The 12913-nt window shown below is 47.8% G+C and overlaps 1 long non-coding RNA gene across 1 annotated transcript in view; it reads right to left on the bottom strand.

Moving 5' to 3' along the window:
• The window catches only part of LOC144508624 (uncharacterized), a 59996-nt gene that overhangs the window by 10376 nt on the left and 36707 nt on the right, over window positions 1-12913 (bottom strand). Inside the window, exon 2 of the long non-coding RNA XR_013500312.1 lies at window positions 9369-9437. This is a non-coding gene — a long non-coding RNA (uncharacterized LOC144508624). The remainder of the gene's footprint in view (window positions 1-9368; window positions 9438-12913) is intronic.

Here is a 12913-nt window from a genome sequence, read left to right as displayed (position 1 = left end):
TAGGTCCATTCAAAAGTCTGATGGTAGCAGGGAAGTAGCTGTTCTGGAGTCGGTTGGTACGTGACCTCAGACTTTTGCATCTTTTCCTGACGGAAGAAGAGAGAATGTCCGGGGTGCATGGGGCCCTTGATTATCTCGAGTGTAGTTTTGGTCTCCTTGGACTGGATTTAATGCTTCCCCCTCCAGGTTTGAAGTAATGGGGAGGGGAAACCTTAACTCTAGCAGGCTGCATGCCTGCTACCCGCATAGTCTTGGCCCCCAGTGAAGTTGTACCAGTGGCAGAGGTCGTGTTGTGCAGCCTGTCCGTCAGTAAGCCAATTGAGGCCCTTAAGAGGACAATTAAAGGTCACTCAAAGGTCTCAGTCCACCACTGCCAGCTTTTAACTGATGGCAGGAGGAGCCCACGAAAGCAGCCAAACTGGCAGATTTCCCTGCAAGGGTTGGTAGTGGACAGGAATGCTCTCTCCTTAATTGGACCCCTGGGGGAATCACTCCAACCTCCAGTTGTTACCTCCCCCATAGGTTGGTCTCTCCCTATTGCCTCTTGAAACCCAGCCCCCAAACCCTTGCTCACCCCCCTAAAACACATAGAAAGTTCTGACCCATTGCAAGCTCTGAGTACAGTACTGGCAGTGGCCACTGCTCTCCCAGTGGCACTATTGGTACATCAAGAGTTACCGAGCTTTGATTGGGCGGCAGTACTCTGAGGCAAGACTCTCTGTCTCCAAGGGACAGAAATCCCCACCTCCAGCCTATTCACAGCCATCGGTTGTTAAATGCTGGGCTTCTCCTGCTGCAATCAATCCCCAGACCTGGTATTTTAGCTGGTTCAGAAAGGGGTGGCGGTGATGGGGAGAGGTTGGCCATGGCGCCCCATGTAATTCAGCCCCTTGTATGTGGATACATCCCCTAGAGAGGGCACCACAAAGGTACACTAGGCTGGTTCCTGGAATCAGGGGATTGTTATGAGGAGTTGACCAGGCCTACATTCCTGAGAATTTAGACGAACATGAGGTGATCTCATTGAGACATATAACATTCTTAAGGGGTTTGACAAGGTAGGCGCTGAGAGAATGTTTCTGGCTGGGGGAAGCTCAAACACACAGGATCAGAATCTCAGAATGAGGTGTTAGTCTCATTCGGCACGGCACGGTGGCACAGTGGTTAGCACTGCTGCCTCACAGCACCAGGGACCCGGGTTCGATTCCTGGCTTGGGCCACTGGCTGTGCGGAGTTTGCCGGCGTTGGACTGGGCTGGGCACAGTAAAAAGTCTCAAACCATCAGGTTAAAGTCCAATAAATTTATTTGGTATCACGAGCTTTCGGAGCGCTGCTCCTTCATCAGGTGAGTGGAGTATATTGTTGAGTATAGATTTCTGGGTACCGAAGGAATTTAGGAAATTGGATAAGAGTCGGATGTCTTATGGAAGGTGGAATCAAGGTAGAAGATCAGACATGATCTTGTTGAACTGTACAGCAGGTTCAAATGGCCAACTCCTATTCTTATTACATTATGTTATTATTTCTACAGAAGCAGATCTGTTTATTCTCTATTATCTTTCAAATTTGGTGCGTTATTTGTGTCAAACATTCCCCTTGGAAATGTATGTTTGGAATAGAACCTACTCTAGGGTACAAGGCACATTGTTTGCAAAAGGCCCACATTGGTCAGGCTTTTCTTCTGTGCGAGCTCTGTTGTGCTCCAAAATGGATTGTTCTACGCAGTATCTTTCTCTCATATCCTCAAGGTAGGGAGGGGTTTTTTTTAGGATCTGCCGCAGAGTGGTGGAGAAAGTCGCAACCGTGGTTTTCAAAGGGAATTGGATAAGCTCTTGAAGGAAAACAATCGTCAGGTTAAAGGGAAAGGGCCGGGAAACGGGAGTAGCTAAAGAGCTCTTCCAGAGAGGCTGAATAGCCTCTTTATGTGCAATGGGACATGATGTGATTCTGTGGTTCCTCTACGCTGAGGAATTTAACTTTATGGGCATTGTTGGCTCAGGTTACCCGTAAAGCCTCGGCTTGGGAAGAACAGCCCCCACTGGAACTGGACTGATCAGAGGAGAAAACACTGCCAAAGTAAACACTCATGAGTTACAGCAATGCTGACAAACTGTACTCCTGTCGGAGGTTTTAAAAGATAAAATTACTCTTGGGTTGTGGGCCACTGACAAGGCTACCGTTTACTGTCAATCCCGAGTTGTCCTTAACTCCTTCCATCGCTTTACTGATGATCGAGAGTAGACTGCTAGGGTGGTCTACAACACTCAAGAAGCTTGGCACCGTCCAGCACAAAGCAGCCCGCTTGATTGGAACCACATCCATGAACATCCACTCCCTCCATCACCGACACTCAGTAGCAGCAGTGTGTACTATCTACAAGATGCACTGCAGCAATTCACCAAAGATCCTTAGACAGCACCTTCCAAACCCATGACCACGTCCATCTAGAAGGACAAGGGCAGCAGATACATGGGAACACCACCAGCTGCAAATTCCCCTCCAAGCCACTCACCATCCTGACCTGGAAATATATCGGCCGTTCCTTCGCAGTCGCTGGGTCAAATTCCTGGAATTCCCTCCCTAACGGCATTGTGGGTCAACCCACAGCACATGGACTGCAGCGATTCAAGAAGGCAGCTCACCACCACCTTCTCAAGGGGCAACTAGGGATGGGCAATAAATACTGGCCAGCCAATGACAGCCATGCCCAAAGAATGAATTTTAAAAACATTTCCCCATTGCCAGGCAGATGTAGCTGTACTGGAAGAATTTGGCTAGGAGCTTCAGGACTATTGCCGGTATATTTTCAACGCCCACAGTATCCAGTTTGCAGTATCCAGTGCCTTCAGCCACTTTTCGATATCATGTGGAGGGAATCGAATTGGCTGAGGACTGATATGTGTGATGCTGGGGACCTTTGGGAGAGGTCGCGATGGATCATCCACTCGGCACCTCTGGCTGAAGGTTGTTGCAAATGCTTCAGCCTTGTCTTTTGCACAGATGTGCTGGGCTCCTCCATCACTGAGGATGCATAGAAAACTAGGCATTTAACGATCGTGGGCGCAATGTGGTACACCCAACCTTAGCCAGAGCAGGTGATACGAACACATTTCAATATATTTGTAAGAGATATAAAATAGAGGGAGGGAAAGGAGCAGTGCCACTTAGAAAAGGAGGATCTGCAGGTTGACAAGACAATCGCATTATCCTCAGATTTGTAGAGATGAGCTCATCTGTAACTGAGGAAAGAAAGGCGCCAAATTATGGCAGGTCATTACAGTAGGCGGAGGAGGAATTAAGACAAAATTACTGGAATATAAAATGATAATTACAGGGCATTTACCCACACTGTGATGGAAGGAAAGATCACAGAGCTAACAGAAGGGCTTGTTCCTATAACAGTGGAGTTTAAATGGGTCTGTGCGGTAATTTTAACAAACAGGTCTAAAACTATGTTAAAAAAAAAAGCAGAAACAGGAATTAAACTCAAATACACAAACCAACAGCAAAACCGTCACATAGGAGGACCTTAACAGCTCTAACAGAATAAAGGGGTATGGGCATCAAGCGGGAAAGTGGAATTGAAGTCCAAGATCAGAATAGCACAGCAGGATCCCAGGGGTGAATCTTGCTCCTATTTACGTTCTTGTATTTCCCTTGCCCTCTTTTTAGGTCAAACCAAATAAACAAACTCAGATTAAGTCGGGACAAAGTAAAAGGGGCAGCTCCCCAAAAGGAGGGGGAACAGCCCGAACAGAAATCAAAGTACAAAGGAAACTTAAAAACATCAAATTAAAATGTGATTGTCAGTTTAAGATGAACATTCAGTGAGAAGCGCAGTTCCAAATGTAGTAAGTTTATTTATTAGTGTCACAACGAGGCTTACATTTACACTGCAATGAAGTTACTGGGAAAATCCCCGAGTCGCCACACTCCAGCACCTCTTCGGGTACACTGAGGGAGAATTTAGCACGGCCAATGCGCCTAACCAGCACGTCTTTCGGACTGTGGGAGGAAACCGGAGCATCCGGAGGAAACCCACACAGACACGGGGAGAATGTGCAGACTCCACACAGACAGTGACCCAAGCCGGGAATCGAACCCAGGTCTCTGGCGCTGTGAGGCAGCAGTGCTAAGCCACTGTGCTACCAGTGCAGCAATTGGAGGAAAAACACTTGTGGAAATTTTTATAGACCAGTTCTCACGGAGCCAAATGACGTTTAAGCTTCTTCCAGGAGATTTATGGACAGGTCCATCAACAAGTGTGCTGCGAAATGCATTGGAAATTGGATTGCCGGTGTATTAGGTAAGACGGTAGACCAAATGGAACACAATCAAGAGATTAACATGCCAGCTTAAATAAACGTATGAAGAACTGGCCTGCCTAGATCCCGCTCCTCCTGTTACTAATCCAGTACATCATACTCTTCCTTCGCTGGTACAGGAACCTTCCCTGGCATTCTTTTTTGCCATGATGTGGAGATGCCGGCGTTGGATTGGGGTGGGGCACAGTAAGAAGTCTCACAACACCAGGTTAAAGTCCAACAGGTTTATTTGGCAGCACAAGCTTTCGGAGCCCCAAGCCCCTTCTTCAGGTGAACCTGTTGGACTTTAACCCGGTGTTGTGAGACTTCTTACTATTCTTTTTTGCAACAGACAACAGATCGTTGTTCGTTTCTCACTACATTCTCAACAACACTCAAGAAACGAGGGAAGTGCCACTAAAACTATTTCATGGCTCCCTAATGCAGAAGGCTGAAAGCAGCGGAAGCGTGGAGAGCAATTTGCTGTTCTTTCTGGAGAATGTCAGAAGAGTGACCCTGAGAACCCTGTCCTCGTCAGCTCGATATCTGCAACTGAAAACCCATTATACACTACATCACAAAAAGAAGCAATTCAAACCTACGTTGTGAAAGGAAGGCAGTGACTCCAAGCATAACGTGGTCACATGAAAAGCTTAACATGCTTCGAACCACGCAGCACAGAAGGAGGCCATTCAGCCCATCGTGCCTGTGCCAACTCTGCCCAATTCAGTCCCAGAGCTTAGATTTCTCCCCCCATAATCTGCAAATCAGTCCTCTTCATGTACATGCCCAATTGCCTTTGGAAACTTCCAATGGAATCTCCTTTTGCTACCTTTTTTGGTAATGCATTCATATCAAAAGGTACATATCCAGCCATTCTCGCCTATGTATTTACCAGTCAATAGTGTGTGGAATTGTACCCTCCCCAGTGGGGGGTTCGGTGGCGTCTAATCTGGTGGGAGGGTGGTCAGTGGGGACTTTGCCATCTTCACGCTTCCTGATTAAGTCCGTGCTCGGAGGCCCATTGGGAGCCTTCCCACCCTGTCAACACATTTTGTTTTTATTCATTCGTGGGACATGGGTGTCGCTGGCTGGGACAGCATTTATTGCCCATCCCTAGTTGCCCCTTGAGAAGGTGGTGGTGAGCTGCCTTCTTGAATCGCTGCAGTCCATGTTCTGTGGGTTGACCCACAATGCCGTTAGGAAGGGGAAATTCCAAGATTTTCACCCAGTAACAATGAAGGAACGGCGATACATGATGGTGAGTGGCTTGGAGGGGAACTTGCAGGTGGTGGTGTTCCCATTTATCTGCAGCCCTTGTCCTTCTAGATGGAAGTGGTCATGGGTTTGGAAGGTTCTCATCGAAAAAAAACGAGGAATCATAGAATCCTATAGTGCAGAAGGAGGCCACTCGTCCCATCGAGTCTGCACCAACCGCAATCCCACCCAGGCCCCATCCGCAGAACCCCATACATTTACCCTAGCTAGTCCCCCTGATATTAAAGGGGCAATTTAGCATGGCCAATCCATCTAACCTGCACATCTTTGGACTGTGGGAGGAAACCGGAGCACCCAGAGGAAACCCATGCCGACATGGGGAGAATGTACAGACCCCACACAGGCATCGACCCAAGCTGGGAATCGAACCGTGGTCCCTAGTGCTGTGAGGTAGCAATGCTAACCACTGTGCCACCGTAACGCCCATGCTGTCTAAGGGTCTTTGGTGAATTGCTGCAGTGCATCTTGCAGATAGTACACACTGCTGCTACTGAGTGTCAGCCCTTCAGTGAGCAATTAATGCCTACTTACCTTCATCTCGCCATCCCTGGTATTAACTCACTCCATGCCGTTTTCCACCCCCATGCCCTAGCAGCCACTGCCTCCCCAATGGGGCTGTCATTCAATAGGGCTGCCAGTCTCCGAATGTCAGCTGCTCACAGTGGAAGATGAGACTTCCATTCCTGGGGTCCTTGACCCCAATGGAAGGCTCGCCTCTGACCTGTCAAGTGCTCAACTGGAACAAGGTGTAGTGGGCCATCCCTTAGAGAGGCTTGCTGGTGGGGGTGGGGGGGGGTGGGGGGGGGGGGGGGGGGGGGTGGGGGGGGGTGGGGGGGGGGGGCGAGGAGTCAAGACACCGTTACTTGCACAAGAATCCATCCAGTGTGTGTAATCTTCACACAATCAAATGTACATATTTTACGCCCCACTTATTTTCTCAATACAACTCATTGCCAAAGAGGGCAGTGGAGGCCAGGTCATTGAGTGTCTTGAAGAGAGAGATAGATAAGTTCTTGATCAATAAGAGGATCAAGAGTTACGGGGAGAAGGCAAGAAAGTTTAAAGTTTGTTTACTAGTCACAAGTAAGGCTTACATTAACACTGCAATGAAGTTACTGTGAAATTCCCCCAAGTCGCCACAGTGCGGCGCCTGTTCGGGTCAATGTACCTAACCAATGTTAGAATGGAAACCAATGGAGAATGGGGATGAGAATCATATCAGCCATGATTGAATGGCAGAACAGACTCGATGGGCCGAATGGCCTAGTTCTGCTCCTATATCTTATGGTCTTGTATTTTAACCAGTAGTACAGGGTTTGGAGGGAATCCTCCCCTGTTCTTGCAACGATGGTGACACATTGGCAGCCACTTGGCATCTTCTTTGTACAACAGGCTAGACAGTGCATGCAGCGAGTGGACTGGCCAACAACTGGCAACAAGCCCAATGCTTGGTCACTTAATGCCCATTTACTGGCAATATTGGCTTGTTGAATGAGCAAGGTTGGGAACGTTTCCTGGTCCCGGGTCACCAAGGCCAAATATAATCCCTCCGATAATTACCCTGACCAAGATCAATAAGCTCAGCACGGAATAGGATTTAAACCAGAGAGCTTCCCATCAATATGAGTCAGTTCAATGGCATCATTCTTAAATCAACTTCTAAGCACCATGCCAAGTTATTAACCTGTGTGTAGCTGTTACTTAACAGACACCATTCCAGAGACATGAAATAGAACAAATAGACCGTGTGGGGCCATGTCCCTAGGATAGTGTGAGATAAGTTTTGAGACAGTGTGAGGACTATGAGTTAAATTGCCGGATTGAAGAACAGTGTAGAAAAAAACCGAAGTGTAGGATAGGATAGTGTGCGGTACAGGAGCCTAAAATATGAAACCGTGTGAAGCGCCAATATATATCATGCTGAGTGGAATTCACCAAGCATACGTGGGCGGCACGGTGGCACAGTGGTTAGCACTGCTGCCTCACAGCGCCAGGGACCCGGGTTCGATTCTCAGCTTGGGTCACTGTATGTGTGGAGTCTGTACCTTCTCCCCGTGTCTGCGTGGGTTTCCTCCGGGTGCTCCGGTTTCCTCCCACAGTCCAAAGATGTGCGGGTTAGGTGGATTGGCCATGTTAAATTATCCCTAGTGTCATGGGGACTAGCTAGGGTAAATGCATGGGGTCATGGCGATAGGGCCTGGGTGGGATTGTGGTCGGTGCAGGCTCGATGGGCTGAGTGGCCTCCTTCTGCACTGTAGGGATTCAGAGACAGCCCCATCTCCCACTTTACAAAGCACATAAATAGAATGTAAATGGTTGAGAAGTTAATGAACCCAACCTAACAACTTATACTCTCAGTATCTTAATACAAAATGCAAAATGTATTCGACCTTTCATTTTTTATTCTGTAAATTACAGAACTGCATTTTTCAATATACAGTATTGTAATTATTTGTATATTGAAATATTCATATTTGTATAATTTTTTAAAATGTTATAAATTAGGGTAGAGGCGGGAACAATAATAACATTTAAAAGACGGGTCCATGGATGGGAAAGGTTTCCAGGGATTATGGACCAAACACAGGCAAATGGGACTAGTTCAGTTAAGGAAACCTGGTCAGTATGGACGAATTGGGCCGAAGGGCCTGTTTCTGTGCTGTAAATCTCTGACTTTGTTTTACTTGTATCACCATCACAATTCAGTCCCTGTCACCATGACGATTTTTCAATAACCAATTATCTGCCCAACAGTCTGGGTGGCAGAAACGAGATAGGACAGCATTAATCACACTGATCATATACTGAGCTCCGAACTTTCTTTAAACATTCACTCTCAAAGATGTGCAGGTTAGGTCGATTGGCCATGCTAAATTGCCCCTTATTGTCAGGGTAAATACAGGGGGTTACAGGAATAGGGCCTGGGAGGGATTGTTGTCGGTGCTGACGAGACGGGGCCGTTTGGCCTCTTTCTGCACTGTTGGGATTCTATTGATTCTATATGGGTGTCATAGGCACTGTGGATCTACCTACACCGCATGGGCTGCAGCAGAGTTCAAGGCGGCACTTTCTCAAAGGCAGTAAGAACATCCACATCGCATGGAAGAATAAAAGGCAAAGCTACGGGCATCCCTAGTTGCCCAGGTTTGAAACAACTGAGTGGCTTGCCATCTTACAGGGGGGTTACAAGTCCAGCATGTTAGTGCGGGACTGAAGTCACGTAGGGGCAATGGGCTTCTCTCCATGAAGACAAGCCAAGTTTTTACATCAGTCTAACAGCTTCACCGTCACATTTGCTAATACCAGCTTTTTATTTCATGATTTATAAACTTATTTTTTTAAAACCAAAGTTAAATTCCCAAACTGTCAGGATGGGATTTTTTATTAGAATGCCTAAAAGTGCGGAAGGAGGCCATTCAGCCATTGGGTCTGCACCGATTCCCTAACAGAGCATTTTACCCTGGCCCTATCCCCGTAGCTGTATTGCCCCGCTTGTAACCCTAACCTACACATCTTGGGACACTAAGGGAAAATGTAGCATGGCCAATGCACCTAACCTGCACGTCTATGGACTGTGGAAGGAAAACGGAGCATCTGGAGGAAACCCACGCAAACATGGGGAGAACGTACAGACTCTGCACATTCACCCAAGGCCGGAATTGAACCCAGGTCCCTGGCGCTGTGAGGCAGCAGTGCTAACCACTTTAATTTGAAAACATGGATCTTTAGTCCAGGCCTATGGATTGTTAGTGACATAAAATAGGCTCAGAAGGGCCAGTTCCTTACCCCATCTGTTAGGAGTGGCTTAATCTCAGTCAGTTGAACATCCTGGAGTTCCTCCATCGCTTTCAGAATCTACACAATTAGAAAAAGGAACACAGAATAAGCACATTGTGTACAGAGAGTTACTGTAACTGGTGAGGCCACACCTGGAGTACTGTGTATAGTTTTGGTTTCCTTACTTGAGAAAGGATATACTGGCACTGGAGGGGCGCAGAGGAGATTCACTAGGTTGATTCCGGAGTTGAGAGGGTTGACTAATGAGGAGAGACTGAGTAGATTGGGACTATACTCAGAATTCAGAAAAATGAGGGGAGATCTTAGAAAGATTATGAAGAGAATAGATAAGATAGAAGCAGGGGGGTTGTTCCGTTGGCAGGTGAAACTAGAATTAGGGGCATGGCCTCAAAATAAGGGGAGTAGGTTTAGGACTGAGTTGAGGAGGAACTTCTTCACACAAAAGGTTGTGAATCTGTGGAATTCCCTGCCCAGTGAGCAGTTGAGGCTACCTCATTGAATGTTTTAAAGGCAAGGAGAGATAAATTTTTGAACAGTAAAGGAATTAAGGGTTATGGTGAGCAGGCGGGTAAGTGGAGCCGAGTCCACGAAAAGATCAGCCATGATCTTATTGAATGGCGGAGCAGGCTCGAGGGGCCAGATGGCCTACTCCTGCTCCTAGTTCTTATGTTCATGTATAACCAGGTGGAATCACACAGCAACCAAAAAGCATCACCAGGTAATCTACTACATTCTGGGCAACTGGAACCTCCTAAAAAGCCTCCAGTGTCATTCTAGTTAAATGGCTTAATTTGAAATATTGGATCAAACATTTTAGTGTTGAACTAACAGAAATCGACTCCTGTGGAGTAATTTTGAACCAACATTTGCGCGAACCTATGCTGCATCACAGGAAGTATTAGAATTTAAATCATTCTCTCACTGGACGAGTGGCACATGAATTACCATAAAATTGATCATCCGACACAAACGACATTATTGCTACTTGGATGTGTCTTTGAAAAACAACAACTTGTGTTAGCATAGCACCTTAAACTATCAAACATCCCAAAGCGCTGAACAAGGACATTCGTAAATCATAAATAGCCCAACAGTGTAGAAAAGGCCACTTGGCCCATTGAGTCTGCACCGACTCTCTGAGACTGAGAGAGAGTATCCCAGCCAGGCCTCCTCCGCACCGCACCACCCCCCCCTCCTCACCCCACCCCCCACCCTCCCCACCCCCTCTCCCCACCCCCCCTCTCCCCACCCCCCCTCTCCCCACCCCCCCTCTCCCCACCCCCCCTCTCCCCACCCCCCCTCTCCCCACCCCCCCTCTCCCCACCCCCCCTCTCCCCACCCCCCCTCTCCCCCCCTCCCCACCCCCCTCTCCCACCCCTCCCCACCCCCCCTCTCCCCACCCCCCCTCTCCCCCCCTCCCCACCCCCCTCTCCCCCCCTCCCCACCCCCCCTCTCCCCCCCTCCCCACCCCCCTCTCCCCACCCCCCCTCTCCCCCCCAGCCCTATCCCCGTAACCCCACACTCTTCACCGCAGGGTCCAATCAATTCAAGATGATCAAGTCAGCATTAGGGAAACTGAAAAATAGCACGCTATACGGCTCCAATTAAAATCATTAGCGCGCATTCCGTAATCTGTCGTGACCCAGAGATTTAGAACAAAGAGGCATGTCCGGAGGATCACTTAATCATCGGGAACAGAATGGGGAATTCTAAGGACCTGCAGCCGATAATTGTATTTTTTTTGAAGCAATGTGTAAGCAGGATTAAGGAGTCGCTGAAATTGCACACAAGAGAAATCGAATGCCAGACTTTGAGTCAGGTCTGAAGCCCGTACGGCGTCTGCTCGTGACAGCTGGTTAGCTCACCGGTACCCTCGCTTCAAGAACTCGGTCCCAAATTTAGCTTTGGCCAGCAAGGTGAACACTTTCTCTCCTCTCGGCTGAAAGAACAGCAGCGGATTGTCCACGCGTTCTGTCCACTACTTAACCCTCCAAAAGGAGGAACAAAAGCAGTTCCATCTGGTGCTGCGCCAGTTTCTGGGATCTTGCTGTGTCCAAATTCGCTGCTGTGTTTTTCTACATTGAACACAGTCAAAAGTGCTCCATTGGTTGATTTGGTTTGATTTATTGTCACATTTACCTTGCTAATCTCCCTGACACTAAACGGCAATTTACTAAGGCCACTTGTCACATTTACTAGGATGCTACCGGGACTTGGTGGTTTGAGTTATAAGGAGAGGTGGGTAGACTGGGACTTTTTTCCTCTGGAGCTGAGGGGTGATCTTATAGAGGTCTATAAAATAATGAGGGACACAGATCAGCTAGATAGTCAATATCTTTTCCCAAAGGTAGGGGAGTCTAAAACTAGAGGGCAGAGGTTTAAGGTGAGAGAGGAGAGATACAAAAGGGTCCAGGTAAGAATGGCAGATTTCCTTCCCCAAAGGGCATTGTGAACCCAGATGGGTTTTTTTTTGAAATGAGAATCATTGGTCACTACTACTAAGCTGAGCTTTATATTTCAGATTTTATTAACTGGATTTAAATTCCACCAGCTGCCATGGTAGGATTTGGAAGCATGTCTCCTCCTGGGCCTCTGGATTACTGCCATTGCCACAATCTGGCCCAGTACGCAACCAGGACTGCACACAGCATTGTAGGAATGGTCTAACCAAGGTTCAATAAAGGTTTAACATAATTTCGTTACTTTTTAAATCAATGGGCACAGTGGTTGGCACTGCTGCCTCACAGCGCCAGGATCCGGGTTCGATTCCTGGCTTGGGTCACTGTCTGTGCGGAGTTTGCACATTCTCCCCGTGTCTGCATGGGTTGTCTCCGGGTGCCTCCCACAGTCCAAAAGTTCTGGTTAGGTGCATTGGCTGTGCTAAGTTCTCCCTCAGTGTACCCGAACAGGCGCCGGAGTGTGACGACTCGGGGATTTTCACAGTAACTTCATTGCAGTGTTAATGTAAACCTACTTATAGAGTCACAGAGGTTTACAGCATGAAAACAGGCCCTTCGGCCCAACTTGTCCATGCTGCCCAGTTTTTTTTTAAACCATAAAGCGAGTCCCAATTGCCCGCGTTTGGCCCATATCCCTCTATACCCATCTTACCCATGTATCTGTCTAAATGCTTTTCAAAAGACAAAGTTGTACCCGCCTCTACTGCTGCCTCTGGCAGCTCGTTCCAGACACTCACCACCCTCTGTGTGAAAAAATTGCCCCATGGACCTTCTTGTTGTGACACTAATAAATAAACAAATGTTAAACAATCAATCCAGCACCAATGGCTGGTGATCGATTTGCTTTTTATGGCCCTGCTATCCTGCAGCACAACTTTTAATGATTGATCTACTTGTACTCAGTGATCTTTGAGCTCCTCTACCCGATCTGGACTTTCATCCGCCAAGCCTCCCTCCTGCCAAAATATCCCCCCTCGCACTTATCCGTCTCGACCTTCATTCAAACAACCGGAACGGTTCAGGTCTCCAGTTCTGACTCGGCCCCAATTGCCACTGGCGACCTCGGCAACACAA

The sequence above is a fragment of the Mustelus asterias genome, chromosome 20, assembly GCF_964213995.1.
Source record: "Mustelus asterias chromosome 20, sMusAst1.hap1.1, whole genome shotgun sequence".
NCBI lineage: Eukaryota > Metazoa > Chordata > Chondrichthyes > Carcharhiniformes > Triakidae > Mustelus > Mustelus asterias.
This window is presented reverse-complemented; position numbering and strand designations above follow the sequence as displayed.